The sequence below is a fragment of the Ursus americanus genome, chromosome 9, assembly GCF_024610735.1.
Source record: "Ursus americanus isolate L20-20 chromosome 9, mUrsAme1.1.p, whole genome shotgun sequence".
Classification (NCBI taxonomy): domain Eukaryota; kingdom Metazoa; phylum Chordata; class Mammalia; order Carnivora; family Ursidae; genus Ursus; species Ursus americanus.
In genome coordinates this window covers 3396097-3415198 of record NC_142135.1, presented here as the reverse complement: position 1 = coordinate 3415198, position 19102 = coordinate 3396097, and the positions used below count along the sequence as shown (strand labels likewise).

General features: G+C 47.4%; 1 protein-coding gene across 10 annotated transcripts in view; it reads right to left on the bottom strand.

The window, feature by feature from the left end:
* Nucleotides 1–19102, bottom strand: part of TRAPPC9 (trafficking protein particle complex subunit 9) — a 596424-nt gene that overhangs the window by 555874 nt on the left and 21448 nt on the right. For 7 of the 10 annotated variants that reach the window (XM_087864582.1, XM_087864586.1, XM_087864584.1 and 4 more), the window contains exon 1: nt 5410–5564. The exons of 1 other annotated variant lie outside the window; for it this stretch is intronic. The gene's annotated coding sequence lies outside the window, so the exon portion shown is untranslated. Of the gene's footprint in view, nt 1–5409; nt 5565–19102 lie in introns of those variants that run through there. 2 more of the 10 variants (XM_087864587.1, XM_087864588.1) reach the window with 1 other exon arrangement.

Sequence of the window (19102 nt, the reverse complement as noted above, 5' to 3'; positions counted from 1 at the left end):
ATGTCAGCAGTGTTTTCTTTTTTGTTAAAGGCTCTGGTTGAAATGAACAAGGTATAAAGCCTCATCATTCACATCCCCAGCATTTAGTGAGGACTTCCCAAGTGCCAGGCTCTGTACCGATGAAAAGACAGCGTTCCAGCTACCTTCACGAGGAGAAAGAGAAGACAGATGTTAATTCTCCCCAGTCTGATATATAAATTCAACGCTATTTGGATTAGACCTCCTACCAGATTTTTTGTGGACTATAACAAATTAATTTACGGTCCAGAATAGCCAAGGAACTTCTGGAGAACCACACAGAGGAGGGGCATTGTGTCCCCGCCGCCACCGCAGAGCAAGGTCAGATACAACTGCTATGTCTAACAGGATTCAGGGTTTCTTTCGGGGGCGATGAAATGTTCCAAAACTGTGGTGGTGGCTGCACAGCCCTGTGAATACACTAAAAACCACTAAATTGCAGACTTAAATGGGTCCCCTGTATGGTATGTGAACGATATTTCAGTACATCTGTGGGGGGGGGGGAGACCAAATAAAAAGTACAGTCAGCACAGTACTGGCACAGGGATAGAAAGAAGTATGGACTGTAATCCCACCCAAAACCAGACCCACGCATACATGGCAATTTGGAATACAGCAAAGGTGCCACTGTGGGGCGGCAGGCAAGCACAGGCTCTCCAAAAAATGACACGAGACAATGGGTAATCCATGCGCAAGGAGAAGACACACCGCCCCATCAGGAGATGGACAAAATGCTCCAAGAAGCATCTTTGGAGATAAAACTCAAATAGCCAGGACAGGAACAGAAGGGTGCCCACCTCGACGGCAACCAGGAAAAAGCAAATTAAAGCCACAGTGACAGGCCATTTCGTACCCAAAATAAATTGACAAAATAAAAATATACATGAGATTTACCACTTTTAAGTGCACAGTTCTATGGCATTAAGGACGCTCGCGCTGCTGTGCAAACACCTCCAGAAGTTCTCCATCTCCCCACCCGACACTCTGTACTCCGTAACAGTGATTCCCCACGCTGCTCTCCCCATGGCAGCCACCATTCTGACTTTCTGTCTCTCTGAATTTTACTCCTCTCGGTCCCTCATGTAGGTGGAATCACACACTCTGTGTCCTTGTGTGACTAGCTGATTTCGCTTGGCAGAACGTCTTCGAGGTTCATCTGCAGCAATGGGTCAGAATTTCCTTCTTTTTCAATGCTTATATCCCGTTGTATAGAGATACTACTTACTCATTCATTCATCAAAGGTCATTGGGGTTGCTCCTACCTTTGGGCTACTGTGAATGATGCCAGTGCACAGACAAAACATGTTAAGCATGAAAAATGCCAAGTGTTTACAAAGATGCAGACTCTCCTAGACGACCCGGGAACTCCCCTCCTAGAGGGACTCTGGCATATGGAGGGCAGGAGACATAACATAAACAAAGGATCCTAGAAGCCAGAACTAGGGACCACACAAATGTCCACAGTCAGGAGAGTGGGCAAATAAACCACGGTCTTTTAACGCAATGGAATACTACAGAGCCCTGAACGTGGATGGCCCAGAGCCACCCTGCAGGAATGCGGCTCAATCTCAACAATGTGATGGGCCGATAAAGGAGGTCGGGGATTAATACAAGCAGAACAACTCCGTTTACATAAAGGTCAAAAACAGGAAACATTACACAATGTATCCTTTAGGGATATCTACACACAAAGTAAAGCTATAAAGAAAAATAAACTTGGGTAGTGGTTACTTGGGTGGCAGAGAGGAGCATGGTTCAGGAGAGAGAAAGCAGGCTTCGGAAATTAGGCCAAATGGCAGGCATGGAGGTGTTTGTTCGCCATTCTTTAAACTATACATAAATACCACGTACACCTTTGCTAGAATCTGTACTTCAAAATTTTTCAAGAGTTAGGGGCGCCTGCCTTCAGCTCAGGTCCTTATCTCGGGGTCCTGGGATCAAGGCCCGAGTCGGGCTCCCTGCTCAGCGGGGAGCGTGCTTCTCCCGCTGCCTCTGTGTGCTCTCGCTCTCACAACTAAATAAATAAATAAAACCTTGAAAAAAATTTTTTTTCAAGAGTTAAAAAAGGGAGAAGGTCCTGGGGCACCTGGGTGGCACAGCAGTTAAGCATCTGCCTTCGGCTCAGGGCGTGATCCTGGCGTTATGGGATCGAGCCCCACATCAGGTTCCTCTGCTATGAGCCTGCTTCCTTCTCTCCCACCCACCCCCCCCCCGCTTGTGTTCCCTCTCTCGCTGGCTGTCTCTATCTCTGTCAAATAAATAAATAAAATCTTTAAAAAAAAAAAAAAAAGGGAGAAGGTCCAATTCCAAGGAGCTCACAGCCTAGTTGTCAGCAGGTCAAGTAGTTTAAGAGCTCAGACTCGGCCCCATCCTCCACCCGCAGGTTATGCTGCTGCTCCTGAAAATACCTTCCTCTATGAGCCAGAAAACAGGAAGCGCAAAGAAGCAAGGGTATTACAGCTGCAGATCCACCTGAATATTGGGGACAGCGGGTCCTGGGCATGGGTCTCAGGACAGGTGCTCAACTTCTCTAAAGTAAAATGAGAAAAAGTAGAATAGTGTATGAACTTCTCATAAAACTAAACTTAGGTAAATTTTGTAAATGCTTTATCAATATTAACTAGTACTGTAATTTATATTTAGGTAATGAACTTCCACATTTTTTGGCATTAAAACATTCTTGCTTTTATGAAATGTTGGTGAGAGGAGACGATGGTTATTTTCTCATTGTCCTGTTCAGGTGAAAATTAAAATTGACATCCCTATTATTGACCCTCCAGTTTTTTGGAATTTGCTAATCTATGAAATCCAAATAACTAACTCACCCTGGACTAAATGATCCCTCTGGGTCCCTTCCAGTTCTGACTAGGCACTGAAAGGACACCAGCAATCAAATCCGTGCCATGGGTCAATAAACCTTACAACCTCAAGCAAGAGTTTTCCCTGAAGCAGCTCAGTATTACACACTTGTTCACTTTTGCCCCAAATTCAAAATATGCATCTTACACAGGAGGAAATCTGTCTCATATAAGCCAGAAAGAGGAAGTTCACTGGGCTCTCTATAATGTATTTTATTTAGACTTCCATCAATCCTAAGAAATGAGTATCACTATTTTCAATCATACAGATGAAATAAGGCTCAGTCATTCTGCTCAGGGTCTCCTACTCGGTAGGTGATGAACCGGAGCCAGGCACCAGAGTCCATGCTTTTCCATTGGTTTCTTCAAGGGAAAAGCTGACAAAATAAGACCTGGCACTGAGCCAGTTCTAGTGTCCGAGACTAATCTAATACAAATATTAAAACATCAAAAATAGGGGCGCCTGGGTGGCTCAGTTGGTTAAGGGTCTGCCTTAGGCTCAGGTCATGATCCTGGGGTCCTGGGATGGAGCCCCATGTCCGGCTTCCTGCTCAGCAGGGAGTCTGCTTCTCCTTCTGCCTCTGCCCCTCCCCCCATGCGGGCTCACATGCGCTCTCTCTCTCTCCTCGCAAATAAATAAATCCTAAAAAAAAAAAAATCAAAAATATATTTGTTCGACATGGTAGAACACATGTGTCCATGCAAAAACTTGTCCACAAATTTCATAGCAGCATTACTCTTAATAGTCAAACAGTGGGGGCACCTGGGTGGCTCAGTCGGTTAAGAGTCTACCCTCGGTTCAGGTCATGACCCCGGTGTCCGGGGATCAAGCCCTGCACTGGGCTCCCCACTCAGTGGGGAGTCTGCTTCTCCCTCTGTCCCTCCCCCCTCTTCTGCGCTCTCTCTCACAAACTCTCTCTCAAATAAATAAATACAATCTTAAAAAATAATAGTCAAAGAGTGGAAACAACACCATTGTCCATCAACTAATGAACAGATAAACAAAATGTGGTCTATCCAACAAGAGAACCTTGCTCAGCCCTCACAGGGAACAAAGTACTGATACTACTACACAGATGAACCCTGCACACATGATGCTCAAAGAGGCGAATCACAAAAGGCCACACAGTCTGTGATTCCATGTATGTGAAATGCCCACGGCAGGCAAACCCCTGGAGACAGAAAGTAAAATAGCGGCTGCCAGGGGCTGGGGGACACAGTAAGAAGTGACTGCCAATGAGTACGGAGCTTCCTTCTGAAGTGATAGAAATGTTCTGGTACCGTGATGGTTGCACTGTGAATACACTAAAACTACAGCACTGTACATTCTAAATGTGTGGATTTTGTAGTATGTGAATGATATCTCAATAAAGCAGTTATTTTTAAAAATATTTCTTGACAGGGATGCCTGGGTGGCTCAGTTGGTTAAGCATCTGCCTTAAGCTCAGGTCAGGATCCCAGGGTCCTTGGATCTAGTCCTGCAGGGCTCCTTGCTCAGCAGGGAGTCTGCTTCTTCCTCTGCCTGCCACTCCCCCTGCTTGTGCTCTCTCTTTCTCTCTCTCTGACAAATAAATAAAATTTTCAAAAATGTCTATATTTCTTGACAACCGTTTGTCCCTCTACACCACTACTCTGCCACACAATTTAAGAGAAGCAAACATAACCTTGCCCCATCTTTAGTATGGCAATATTCCTGGGTCTCCAACATCATGCCTGGAGTGCTGTCGTTTCACGTTAACAAACACTCGCTGGGCTGGACGAGGAAGTGGCTGTAACTATTTCTCAAAAACTGACAGTCACTAGTTTAAGCTCGGGGGCGGGGGGCTGATGGACGGAGGGTGTCACAGCCCCCTGCCTTCAGCTCATTTTGATCTACGGCGAGCCCTGCTTTCAACATTTTATCCCTCTCTCTATAAAAACACGTGAATTCAACACGCACCCTATCTGAACATCAGAAAAGTGTGGGTTAGAAGGCATTTGCTGTGGCAAGGTGCAGCGGGGGCGGATCGCGAGAGGGAGAAGACCACAGGCAAGCACAGCGCTGGCACTCTTCCTTCCCCACGACCCCCGCGGGGTCAGCTGGAGCTGACCACAGAAGCTCTCATCCCAGGACCCAGCGCCTGGGGCCGCTGAGCTGGGTCTCAGGCACTCTCAACCTGGAGGCCAGCTAGGAGGACAGAGACAAGAGGGTAGCCCCTGGCCGGCCGGGCCGCCCTGCCGGGAGACAAGCGCGCGCCGGGAGTCTCCCGACCCCACACGGCCCGGGGGCCAGGACGCGGCAGGCGGAATAGGGGAGGGGGCCGCCGCCGCGCGCCGCAGGGAGCAAGGGCCGGGGCCCCAGAGAGGCGGGTGCGGGCACGGCCCGGGACAGGTGTGCGGAGGGCGCCGGACAAGCTAACGGGCTGGGGCGGGTGTGAAGTGGACCTCGGCCCGGGCAGGTGCAGGCTGACTCGCGCCCTCGCTCGCCGCCACACACAGGCAGCCCTCCCGCAGCCGGCCGATCCCCGGCCCGGAACCCCCACCTCGCACTTACACAGCCGGCGGCCCGGGCGCGGAGCGGGAGCCAACGGCCTGGCGGGCGGCGGGGCCGAGCAGCCTCTGCGACCGCTCCCCCTACTCAGAGCTGGCGCTTCCGACCGGCGGCCGCGCCGGCACCTTCCTGCGCATGCTCGGGGCCGGGCCGGGCCGGCGCTCCGCTCCGGGTTTTGGGAGGGACGCAGCCGGGGAGAGGGACTGGAGAGCAGGGGAGGGAGTGGAAGGGAGGAGGAGTAGCGGGGACAGAAAAGCTTCGGCTCCCGGGGCGGCGCGCGCCGAGGGAGGGGCCTGTCGCGTCTCCGCGCCACTTTCTAACCCCTCAAGGCGCGCCGCCCAAATTTCAGCACCTCCGGGGCAGGGGCGCCTGCGAGACCCCTGCGGCTCCCTGCCGCCCCGGAGACCAAGCACCCACAGGCGTGGTCGCTGATGTTCAGGACTACCGGTGGGCTGAATAAGCGCCCCTTCCGTCCGCAGGCTAGGCGAGCCTCCCGGGCGTGCTTCATCCGCGCAGCCGTGGGGGCGGGGCGGGGACGCGCGCCGGAGCCCGGTCCCCAGCTCTCGTGGGTGGAGCCACTCCCCGCCTGGAGGGCCCCAGCAGTCCATCCACTGGGAGGGTGGGGAACAGCTGTTTCCCAGGGCAGAAGCCACTTTAGGATTTAAACTTCTCTGTTAAAAATGAATACATAAAACTGAGTTTACATACATACCTTAGAGTGTCCATAGCCCATTTGGAAAGATGCACAAGACGTTGTTAACAGTGTCATCTCCAGAAAGGCTGGGAGAACAGGATGGTGGAGGAAGATGCTCTCTCCCTTCTGGATCTTTGTGTTCTGTTTACATCTATTTCTTTTTCAAATAAAAAATGTTTTTAGGGGTGCCTGACTGGCTCAGTCGATAGAACATGCAACTCTTGATCTCAGGGTCCTGAGTTCAAGGCCCACGTTGATCACGGAGCCTACTTTTAAAAAAATAATGTAATGGAAGAATCGTCCCCTCAGCAAATAACAGCAGACAGGAAGAACTGAGCCATCACCTTTGCTTTAAGCCAGCAAGCATTTATTGACTCTTTGCTATGTGTGCAGTGCTGTTTTATGACTTATTTTATTATTCATATTTTTTATAAAATAATAATATGCTATCCCTCATCCCTGCCCAGGGTCAGTGGAAAACCAATTTTTTTATTGAATTGTTTTCCAAAGAGTAGGAATGCGTTATAAGCAGAACACATCTTCAGGGCAAAGCAGGTGAAGCAGATTTCCAGCATACGCTAGAGAGCCAGGAAGTGTTTTCAACAGACACCGAGGGAGAGTGCCTCCAAGACACCACAGAAGGATGCCCACAGGGGCTGCTCCACGGGCTTAAGAATGCAGGTTGACAGTTACAGAAAACAGACATTACGAGAAGCCACCCTTGATGGAGGTCTATGTGCCAGGAACAGAGCTTCACTGCTTAGCTCACTCTGTCTTCTAAGATCCATGCAAGGTAGCTATTCTTAGTGCCGAGTTCCAGAAAGGACACACCACTTGGCTGGGGTTGCACAAGTGGCTGGTGTTATTTAGGGATTCAGATGCAGGGCTGTCTGAGTCCATGGCCTGTGCTCTTTCCACAGTCCTTCTCTGTTCCTGTTCTCTTTATAAATGGATAAGGCAAGCAATTTAGAAAGAAATATTGAAAGCTGGCAAAAGGAAACATTGCTATTTTAGTACAGTGTTTCTCTGTTTACTATGTATTCACTTACAGTAATTTTATTGTTCCAGCAAATCTGTGAGAGAGAGACTATCCTGCATCCTTACCAATGAGAAGACTGAGGCTCAGAGAAGGTAGGGGCTTGCATTAAACTGATCCATCAGGGTATCCAGGCCTGTCTTCCTCCTGGAGTTATTCACCTTTCATAGCTTTAACTTTTCCTGATCGTCTCATCTGAATGTTCAGAATTCAAAGACGACAGCAAAACCTGCTCTCAAGGAGTTTGTAGACACTTCAAATTGGATGGGTAAGAACCTCTAAAATAATCAGGTCCAACCTCACACTCACACCAGATCCCCTCTACAAAAGTCCTAACGGGGATGGAAAGCTTGATGATACAGAGCTCTGTTAGAAAGTTCTCCAGTTGGGGTGCCTGGCTGGCTTAGTCTGTGGAACATGTGACTGTTGATCTTGGGGTCGTGAGTTCTAGCCCCACATTGGGTGTAGAGATTGCATAAAAATAAAACCTTAGAAAAGAAAGAAAGAAAGCTCTCCAGTAACACGAGGTAGAATCTGAGGCTTCCCTGAAACATCAAATCATAGAGTCGCAAAGATGAGAACCAATGCCCAGGAGATTTTGTGGAGTTGAGAATCGTCACTGAAACATGAGTCAAAAGTACAATCAAAGCACCCGCCCCATCACTCACCAACTACATGACCTCAATGTCTTCATCCATAAAATGTGGGTAAGCACTTCATGAGGCTGTCACCAGGATTAAATAAAATTGAGTATGAGAAAACATTTGGAGACACAATAGGACACACTGAAGTTCCATTTTAATGATGTCACATGCTACTCATATAGCTTTGGGATAGGGTGACCATATCTTGATTTGCCTGGAACAATCCCAGTTCATGCCCGTTGTCCTGACTAAAAGTGTTCTGGTTGGGTGACATTTGGGGCACTTTGGGCAAAGTCCATCATCCCTCAGGATTTCTGAACCCCCAACAGTATTACATAGGGTTTCTGACTCCCTTCCATGTTGTAGGGCTCTCCCCTACCCTGCAGTCTACTCAAATGCTTGGGCCATGTCTCACTTGGGCTTTCTAGTGCCCAAGCTAAAAGGAAAGGGATTCATTTACTCAACTACATATATTTAGTACCACTAAAAACCAACCACTTGAGCAGGTCTTTCACATGTATTCCCTCAAAATGATACAATCGTGGTAGCTACCATCTACCTGGCAGGTAAGGTGCAATGTACTTGTCACAAATTTCTCATTTAATCCTCACAAGCACCTTATAAAGTAGGTTGTTCTAATTTAAGGGGACTAAGCAATAACATTCCTTTATTTCCCCTTCTCAATGTGGAACAATTGAGAAACGACACAGGGAATCAGACGATGGATATTTACAAGTCAGTTTTATCACCAGTATGTTGGTTGAAGGGGGTGCTTTGGATCTGGAACCAAAATTTTGCTTTGGGTTTACGAAATCCTTCCCCTTAGATTTATTCAGCCTCAATTCAGCTAAGAATTATCTCAGCCAGCGCTGGACAACCAGAGGCCCCCCTGAAGGGCCCGAAGTCGCAGGAGCTAATGAGGGGCAAAACTGGGGTTCCACACCAAGGTAAGCACCAAAGCTCGTTTTCAACCTCACAACCCAAAGACCTGTGGACGTCAAGTGACGGAAGTGGTTCAGTCACTGCGCGCGTGGCCGGATTCCAGCTCAGGCCTTCCCGTGTGCGACTGCTGCTGTCAGGGGAAGGAGCTCTCAGGGAAGGTCCCTGCAGTAGGATGGGGTGGCTGTCACCTCCCTCTGCACGAGTACAGAAGAGAGGCGGTGAGGTTGCACAGAAAGGAGGGAAACAGCGAGAGTGCCAGCCAGATCCTGGACTCCCGGAGTCCGACTCCTGTCTGGATCCCCAGCGCCCAGCACCGGCTCTGACACACGTACTCTCAGGGAAAGCTGAGTGAATCAATCCATTCTGTGAATGAACGAATGAATGAAACTGCAGAGCCCGCCAGAGGTCGACAGCGGCTCCCCCAGCGGGACTTCTAACTGACCAATCAACGCCTTCGTTCGAGCACCACGCCCCTCCCCGTCACGCCCACCGCAGCCCGCCCCTCCGCTATTCCACCGGCTACGCGGAAATCCCGGAGCAGTGGATTCCCTGAGCCTGTGTCGGTAGGAGTGCGCATGCTCTATATCTGGCAGCGCCTAGGCATCCTATAACCTCGGCTCCAAGGGGGCGGTTTTGAAAGCGACTGCTTGGGCGACGGAAGCCAGGCTACACCTGAGTCCCCAACACCTCCTTCCGCAGAATCAGAGTTCTGTTGGCTACTCCCAGCCCCACTGCGACAGCCCAGCTACCCGAGGCGAGATGCTCCCAATCGGAACCTCCTCGCAGGCAGAAGGGCCAGTGGCTAGCGGGCGGAAGTGACGCACGAGCGCGAGGGCCGCGGTTCCGCCCTCGTCGTCCTGGAAACCCAGCCCCCCGCCTGCGTCCCGTGTGCGTCAGCAGCTCCGAGGTCCCCGCGGGGGGCCGGCGCGCTGCGGGCGGGAAGGGACCCAGGGCCTTCCCTATGTGCATGCGGTTATTCCGCCCAAGAATACGCCTGGGACGCCGGCTCTGTGCCCAGGCCGTGGGGACACCGACGCGGGGGAGCGCTGGCACCTGCGCCCAGGCGACCCTCGGAAAGCCTGCCCCACCCCAGACCCCCACCCCGGCTGCTGGGTGTTGGAGCCCCAGCTTCCACCTCGGAGCAGAACCCCGGCTCTTTTCTCGTTGGCCCCTAAGCCGCGCCCTGCCGCGCTTGCTGGAGCTCTCCGTGCGCTTTCCTCCGCGCAGAGGGGTCTCCAGCCGGCGCAGTCCTGCTCCTTACCCTCGGCTCACGCGCCCCGTCCCGGGCCGCGCTGGTCCGGGAGGGAGGTGCGGCCAATCGGTGGTTTGCCCTCTGGTGACCGTGCTAAGCTCCCGCGCTGTTCGTTTTAAAAGTTTGCGCGCAGTGACTTCATTTTCAAGAGACCAGTTCTTAGTCCTCAAAGAGCTTGTCTGGGGTAACACTTGTTTGGGTTAACTTTCTTATGTTGTTTCAAAGTCACGGAAAACTGGCACGAATTGTAAAAAGAACTCCCATAGCCTCTCTTCATATTCACCAACGATTCACGTTTTTGCCAAATTTGTTTTATCATTCTCTAGATGGATAGACAAGTATATAAGTATATCCCAGTTGTGTGCTTTCTACACAGTTTTCCCCTGTCCAAGACCACACGTGGCAGTCAGTTGTCCAGTATTTTTTTAGTATTATCTGGAACGGATTCTCAGCCTTTCTTTCATGACTCTAATTAATGTTGGAAGAATACAAGCCAGCTATTTTCTACAGTGTTCCTCAATTTGAGTCCGTCTAATGCTTTCTCATGATTAAATTCGGGTTATGTATTTTTTGCAGAATGCCATAGAAGTGATGTAAGCTAAGCCCTCTGCGTGTGTTATCTCAGTGGGCACACACTGTTGGTTGGTCCGTTGGGGTAACTTTGATCAGTTGGCTAGGGCGGCGTCGGCTGTCTCTCCACTGTAAATCGACCACTTTTCCTGTTGTGATTAATAAGTAATTGGTGAAAAGATAATTTGAAATGACATAACAAGCTTTTTTCTATCAAACTTTCACCAATCAATTTAATGTCCACAGGAATCTCAAGAATGAATATCACACAACTTGGTGATGACTCCAACTTACTGCATTTCAAACAATGCAAATGCGCTGTGACATTTTCTCAGAAATGACGTGTTCATCTAGCAGATAATAGGTGATCAGTAAGTATTATTTACTCTGTTAGGCTTCTTTGTTTTATAGATTATTAAAGAGGTTTCCTGTTTCACCGAGTATAATTAGAAACACTATGTTAATTTGACATTGAGGTGATTCTTGTTCATGCTAGCATCTACATCAGCGGCTGTCATATATTTGCAATAAGTTTTGGAATTAACTGAGAAAAACATACACACACACACACACAAACTACATACATCCAAGACTGAAAAGTTATAAATGTGAGCAACTAATACTTATGTGTTTTCACCAATGCATGGTGGTCACTTGTAAAACCAGAGAGATTTAAAGATCAGTTATAATATATCCAACTTAAGAAAATCAGATTTTACATTAAAAAAAGTTTTTTTTAACTGTGCTCCTAGGACTCAGCTGAGGACCCTCAATGGCTGCCCCACCCCCTCTAAGATTTTACATTTAAAAATAAAGTTTAAGCAAAAAACTTTCTTAAAGATTTATTTATATATTTTAGAAAGAGAGGGTGTGTGCACGTAAATGAGGGGAGGAACAGAGGGAGAGGGGGAGAGAATCCCAAGGGGACTTCACCACCGACAGAGTCCCATGCCCGGCTGGATCCCACAACTCCGAGATCACCACCCGAGGCAAAACCAAGAGTCCCCCGCCCAACCAACTGAGACACCCAAGTGCCTCAAGGGGAAAAAAAATTTTTTAAAGAAAAATTCTGGGGCGCCTGGGTGGCTCAATTGTTAAGCGCCTGCCTTCGGCTCAAGGCGTGATCCCAGCGTTCTGGGATCCAGCCCCACATCAGGCTCCTTCGCTGGGAGCCTGCTTCTTCCTCTCCCACTCCACCTGCTTGTGTTCCCTCTCTTGCTGGCTGGCTTTCTCTGTGAAATAAATAAATAAAATCTTTTTTTAAAAAGAAAGAAAAGAAAGGAAAAGAAAAGAGAAGAAAAGAAAAAAGAAAAGAAAAGAAAAAAAATTCTGAGAAGGGCGGGGGCCGGGGGTGGGGTGTGGTGGGAAACATGAGTAGCTGCAATTCCCTGTATGACCACCAGATGGCAGAACAAGCTAAGTAGCGCCTCAAAAAAAAAAAAACATCCTTCCTTGTCTGGCCTGAGTTAGGATCTAATTGCCTTAAATTGCCTCCAAAAACTTGGATTTTGTCAGTTTGTCAGGGGATCCTGGGTGAGTCAGTTCTGGGCAAGTGCATAATAGACTGAAGCTAGGGAAGAATTCACAAGAGATTTAGCTGAATTGGCTGTGGCTTAATTCTTGAACTAGATGGTTTGAGAATTCATAGTATATTACATTACATATTTTGTATTTTTTGTGTTACATATAAAATAAAATACAATAATCCAATTGGAAATATACGTTGTATATTACATATCAAGTTATTATAATTCAAGATATAGTATTCTTTATACCTTTTGTGTGTCTTAAATATTATAGCATTAAGGCTAATTTTTTTTAAGATTTGCTTATTTGAGAGAAAGAGAGAGAGCAGAGAGCGAGGAGGAGCAGAGGAAGAGGGAGAGAGAGAATCCCAAGCAGTCTCCCCACTGAGCAAGGAGCCCATGGCAGGCTTTATCCCACGACCCTGAGATCACAACCCTGAGCCCAAATCAAGAGTCAGACACCTGACCGACTGCACACCCAGGTGCCCCAAGCATGAAGGCTAATTTTAAAGGAAAGACTGAGGCTATGTCTCTGCTCTCAGACAACTTGATACAGGATTTATCTGAATTACTCAAATAACATCGATCGAATTGTTTAAAACACATCGATCGAGTGCAAGGGTATTTTTAACCTCAGTTATCCATACCTTTGCCCTTTCTTTCTTTCTTTCCCTGAATCAGAGAAAGAAGATTCAGATCACTCGTAGAAACAGTAGAATGGTGGTTACCAGGGGCTGGGGGTGCTGGTGAAATTGCAGAGATGTTGGTCAAAGGGTACAAACATGCAATTAGAAGATGAATAAGTTGATTATAGTCAACAATGCTGTATTATATACTTCAAAGTTGCTGAGAAACTAGAGCATAAATGTACCCACCACAAAAACAGAAATGATAATTATGGGTTGGGATGTGTTAGCTAACACAACAGTAGCAATCCTATTGCAATATGTAGGTCTATCAGTTAACAGGTTACGCACCTTAAACTTACACAACGTTATATGTCAATTATAGCTCAATTAAAAAAAAAAGAAAAGAGGAGGGGTGCCTGGCTGGCTCAATCAGTAGAGCATGGGACTCTTGATCTGGGGTCATGAGTTTGAGCCCCACTTTGGGAACAGAGACTACTTTTAAAAAGTTAAGAAGAGGATTCCACTCAAACTGAATCAAGGCTAACAGGACGGATCTGAATCATGTGCCACCTGACGGAATGCAGGAAAGAGAACAGAGCACCGCTTCTGTGATGTCCCTGCCAAGCGTGTATGACCTGGATTTAGTCAGGAAGAAACCACAGATAAGCCAAAACTAGGGACATTCCACAAAAGAGCTGACCTGTGATCTTCGAAAGCAAGTGTCCGGGTCTTGCAAGCCAAGGACAGACTGAACCATTCCAGATTAGAGAAGAATGAACAGACGGTACAAATAAAGTCACACATGATCCTGGACTGGATCATTTTGCTACAAAAAAAAAAAAAAGGAAAAAAGAAAAGGACCAGCTGGTGACTTGAGTGGAGTCAGTCTGAGGCTCAGATGATACTGATGTTATCAGTGCTAATGTCCTGATTTTGATGGTTGTGTTGCGGTCTGGCAGGAGAATGTCCTCGTTTGTGGAAAACACACACTAACCTGTTTAGGGGTATCAGGACAACAGGTCAGCCACTTACACGAAAATGGCTCAGGAATAAGTTATTTGTACTGTACTTGAGACTTAAGTTTGCAGTCGTTGGAAAATCATTAAAAGGAGAACTCCAAAGAAAGTACAAGCAGTTAAAACTACACCGTGCTTTCCCGACCTGACTCAGAGGTACTGAAGGAGAACACCAGAGGTGTGGCCTTGAAATTTGTATTTTTAAAAGCGTAGTTCATTCCATGCCTTGAGAAGAGAACAGGCTGTACGTGCAGACCAATTTCCTTCCATCATCTTTTCATCAAGATCATCACTGGGGCAGCTTAAGAAATCCATTCTGTACGAGCTGCCTGGTTCAGTTCAGCCTCCTGAGGCTCCCTGAGGGGAGGGCTTGTGGGAGCCCAGCCTGGTCCAGGGCCACGCTCTTGGTGTCTCCTTTGCTTTGACGGTGAAGACACAGTCTCAGGTTATAGAAGCTGCAGCTTGTGGAGGGGGTCCTGGGGGCTCCCTTCCCGCCTGCAGAAGCCCCGGGGACACCGCTGTAGTTCTCCTTTGCTCAGCACAAGGAGTGCTGCTGCCCCTTTTCTTTTCTGCCCGGACCCAAATGCTGTACCCATACAACCCCTAAAAGTCACTTCAGGGAGCCCCAGGAGAGCTACCTTCAACAGGACCTTATAAGGGCTTCAAAAATGGCTCCCCATGGTTGTGCGCAACTCAGAACATACTAAAACCAACGAATGGTACTCTTCAAGTGGGTGAATTGGGGGCCTTGTGACTTAGATCTCAATAAAGTTGTTGTAAAAAATTGCTCCCTGTCTATACCAGTCCAGCCTCACCCCATGGTTCAGTTTTCCGGATGTCATTCTTCCCACACCTCTGAGTTCTCGCAGATGCTGTTCTTTCTGTTCCCTGCAATGCCAAATAGGCAAATTTCTACTCACTCTTCCACTCTGAATTCAAGTCCTTCGTCCTTTGCAGCTGCCCTGACTCCCTAAGCAAAGGAAATGACTCTGTCTTCAGGGTTCCCTCTACCCTGCTGTGTCTGTCTGCTGTAAGACCCCGCCCACCCCGTGCTGTGACTGACAAGTCTCTGACCCACGCGTGGTTCTACGAGCTTTATTCCTAGCACAGGGACCTGGACGGGTAAGGGCTTTGGTGGAAGGCTGTTACGGGAGTAAAACACAATAATGTTGGAATATGGGCTGTAGCCCAGACAGAGCGGGCTAGAATCAGAAACCCTCGGCCAGCAAGGATAACATAGAGACCCCGGGACCTCACACGATAAAGTAGCATGTTATCAAGAAGGCGGTCATTCACGTAAAGCTCCCCCACTTTATTGTGTGGAAGTAATAGTAGCTACCACGTACGGAGTACCTAAAACATGGCAGACACTATACTTAGAACTCTATGCAGTGTCTCGTTGTTTTAAGGGACTCCATTCCCCCACTGAAAATCCCAGTGTCCGTATGCACGTTTTCGTGAAATCGATTTCCCTGAGACTACCTCTTCGGTGGAAGAACAGGATCTCTACTCCCACCTGAGGGAGGAGGAAGATGCAGATGATGCCCAAAGTGGAGACGACACTCCGTCAGGGCCAAGCCCCTGCCTTGGCTCCGTATCTGTCTACAAGTACGTAAAAGGACAATTTTCAAGAAGTGAAAATCAAATTTAGGGAGAATAACAGCATTCAGAGGGACCCTCCCACTGTCCACAACTAGAAAACCGGGAGGAAAAAGGAACCTACGTGCAGATACTGGGCCGAGGGCAGCATGGGCAGAAGAGGAAGGAGGCGCTGTGCGGCATCACCCAGCCCTGCCTGGAGTACCCAAAGACGGGTCGCCCAAAGACCACGGCTTCACCTCACTGCTGTTGAGGAGACAGAGACTGGAAAGGCGAGAGCTGGGGAGAGCTACCCCCAAGTTGCCTGTGAGTTCCCCGGCTCAGCCCCCAGGCGAGCCTGTGTCAGGGAAGAACACAACCCCCCCCCCCCGTCCCCCCACTAGGTCCTGGCCTGGGGCGCTGTGCATCAGACCAGCAAAAGATTAACAAGAGAAACATCTTGAAGACTTTTTTTTTTTTAATCAGAGAGAGAGAGCGCGAGCGCACAAGCGGGGGGAGCGGCAGACAGAGGGAGAAGCAAGGAGCCCAAAGCAGGACTCGACCCCAAGACCCTGGTATCATCCCTGAGCCAAAGGCAGTCACTTGACCCACTGAGCCACCCAGGCGTCCCTACAAGAGAAATGTTTTGAGCGGGAATATAACGTGGTACCAAGGCTCTGGTATAAGGTTTGGCAATTTCCGTGCCACCCACATGCATCTGCTGTATGGTCCGGACATTGCCCTCGTTGGAAGAGGAGAGAAAGCTTCTGTCTGTGAAGGTTACAGCGGCTTCACTCCTAATTGTCATAAAGGGGAAATACCAGGAAAACGGGACATGACAAAGTACCAGGAAGGGACAAACTACTGATCTGTGCGGCAGTGTTGGGGACCCTCCGCGGGGGCTGGTGAGACAAGGTCTGACACAGAAGAGTAAATGACTTCATGTGTTTGAGACTCTGGAAAGAAGAATCTAACGTACCGTGACAGAGGATCACGTGTTGCCTGGGGCCCAGACTGGCGCTCATGGAAAGGGGCCCAGGGACTGGGTGCGTTGATGGAAGTGCCTGTACTTTGTGCCCACGGCTATGCAGGTGTGTACGTTTATGGACTCTCACTGAATTCTACACTTAAAATGGGTACATTTTGTTATATGTAATAAGGTATTCAATAAAGCTGGTAACAAATATACAAAATGAAGCTGTGTCAAACTTAGCTGCTCGGTGAAGGAGACAGCCGGCTAAGAAAGCTGTTTCCAAAAAAAGGATATGAGAGGGAGAAGCAAATATATACCCCCTGGAAGAATTAATACAGAAACCAAGCTGCAACATGAATACGGAACAAAGCTGTAAGTTTTGGACGGTAATCCTCCCACTTGCATCTCAATGAGAGAACGGTCACGAGCCTTCCTCTGGCTCAAGAATCCTTCGTCTCTGTCAGGTTTCTAGAATTGAACACCTGCCCTCAGAACTTGATTAAAGCCCCACATTCCACCACGTGACCAACCCTACACAAGCTCAGCAGAGCAAATGGTAAACTGTCTGCCTCGTTTCTGAGTGTTGGATAGTCTTTCCTTACAGTCAGGATTTAGGAGAGGTATAGAAAGCACACTGGGGAAAAAGAATTTTCTCCAAAGCCTTTTGTTCCTTGTTACTGTTCTCAGTGGTGAGAAAGGGTTTGTGAGTTATTTTTACTCTCCCCGCCCCCCCCCCCAGCTCAGACTGTAACTCAGTTGTATCTATTGTATGATTTCAAAGAAGAAGAGGTCAAGTTTCTTTTTGCAAAAAAAAGTTTCATTTTGCTTCTGACCTTTCAGTGTTACATGTAGACTATACAGACATAGGTTACTTTATAAACATTTTCATAACCATTCTTTGGACTCAGTAGACAATTATTGTCATGAACATTTCCCAAAATATTATTGCATACTTTAAATTAATATTATTTTTTTTTACTTGGCAAAGATGAGCTGGAACTAACAATACTTCAATTTCCCCAGCTTCTTTGGAGTGTGCTGGGTTAAACGGGATGCCTCTTAGTCAAAGAGTAACAAGTATATCGAAGAGTCACGTGCTATTTTTTGGTAGTACTGCCCTGAAATTTTGAACTCTTGGTGTTCTGCCCGGAAATTAAGTGCATGAATGATTTTGATGACCGGATAACAAATCATTTTGCAAACTGACTACTTTAAGTTATTTTCTTTCAACAAATCCGAAGGAAGACCTGCTGAGTTGTTAGTTGATAAATCACTACAAATGATTTTTGGTCTTATATCATCATTTGAGTGTTTTTTTATTATGTTATGTTAGTCACCAGACAGAACCTCATTAGCTTTTGATGTAGTGTTTCATGATTCATTGTTTGCATACAACACCCAGTGCTCATTGCAATACGTGCCCTCCTTAATACCCATCATCAGACTAGCCCATCCCCCACCCCCCTCCCCTCTGAAACCCTCAGTTTTTTGTTATAGGCGTCCAGAGAATTGAGAGGCACTAACCATCTACTTATTATTTCTCAACATTTACACACGGAAACTAAAACAAGGGATAGGACTGGTGCTCAGTCTCTCTCATTCAAGCAAAAAATATTTGGGGCCCCTGGCTGGATCTGTCAGTGGAGCGTGCAACTCTTGATCTTGGGGTTGTGAGTTCAAGCCCCATGTTAGGCGTACAGCTTACTTTAAGAAAAGTATTTACAGATTCGTAAAATAACTTTAACACATTTATTTTATTAAGAGATTTATTTCCGGGGCGCCTGGGTGGCACAGCGGTTAAGCGTTTGCCTTCGGCTCAGGGCGTGATCCCGGTGTTCTGGGATCAAGCCCCACATCAGGCTCCTCTGCTATGAGCCTGCTTCTTCCTCTCCCACTCCCCCTGCTTGTGTTCCCTCTCTCGCTGGCTGTCTCTATCTCTGTCAAATAAAAAAAAAAAAAATCTTTTAAAAAAAAAAAAAGAGATTTATTTCCAATAAAACTTTTATGTCAATTTAATGTTTCTCAAAATTTATGATATATTTGTGATGTTTTGTTCAATTGTGTGCCAACAGTAATTTTAATGATAAATCAACAAAGAAGAAAAACATTCTTAGAATTTATGGGCTTTGGAAGTTTCATTTTTTTAAAAATTTCAATTTGTGTAGATATTTTTATCAAAAGGAAATATGTCAGATGATCAGAAAAAAAATAAAATCTGGTGCAGGAAGTGGAACGGGAATCAGACTTTTTTTAGATTTATGTATTTATTTTAGAGAGAGTACAAGCAGGAGGGACAGAGGGTCTGAAGCAGGCTCCTCACTGCACAGGGAGCCCAGCGCAGGCTCAATCTCATGACCTTGAGATTACGACCTGAGCCGAAACCAAGAGTCAGATGCTTCACTGACGGCACCATCCAAGCACCCCGGGAATACGATTTTCAGGTTCAAGGAAAGTTTGTACTTGTATGTTTCTTTTTTTTTTTTTTTTAAGATTTTATTTATTCATTTGACCGAGAGAGAGACAGCCAGTGAGAGAGGGAACACAAGCAGGGGGAGTGGGAGAGGGAGAAGCAGGCTCCCAGCGGAGGAGTCTGATGTGGGGCTCGATCCCAGGACTCCGGGATCACGCCCTGAGCCGAAGGCAGACGCTTAACGACTGAGCCACCCAGGCGCCCCTGTACTTGTATGGTTCTAATGGGTTATGGTAGCATGGTATTTACATTCCACTTGGATACAGTTAAAAGTAACACTTTTATGTTAAAATTGCAGTATTTCTAAATGCTGGGATTTACATCTTTTGCAACTACTGAACTTGAAAACACTTAGCTATCTACATA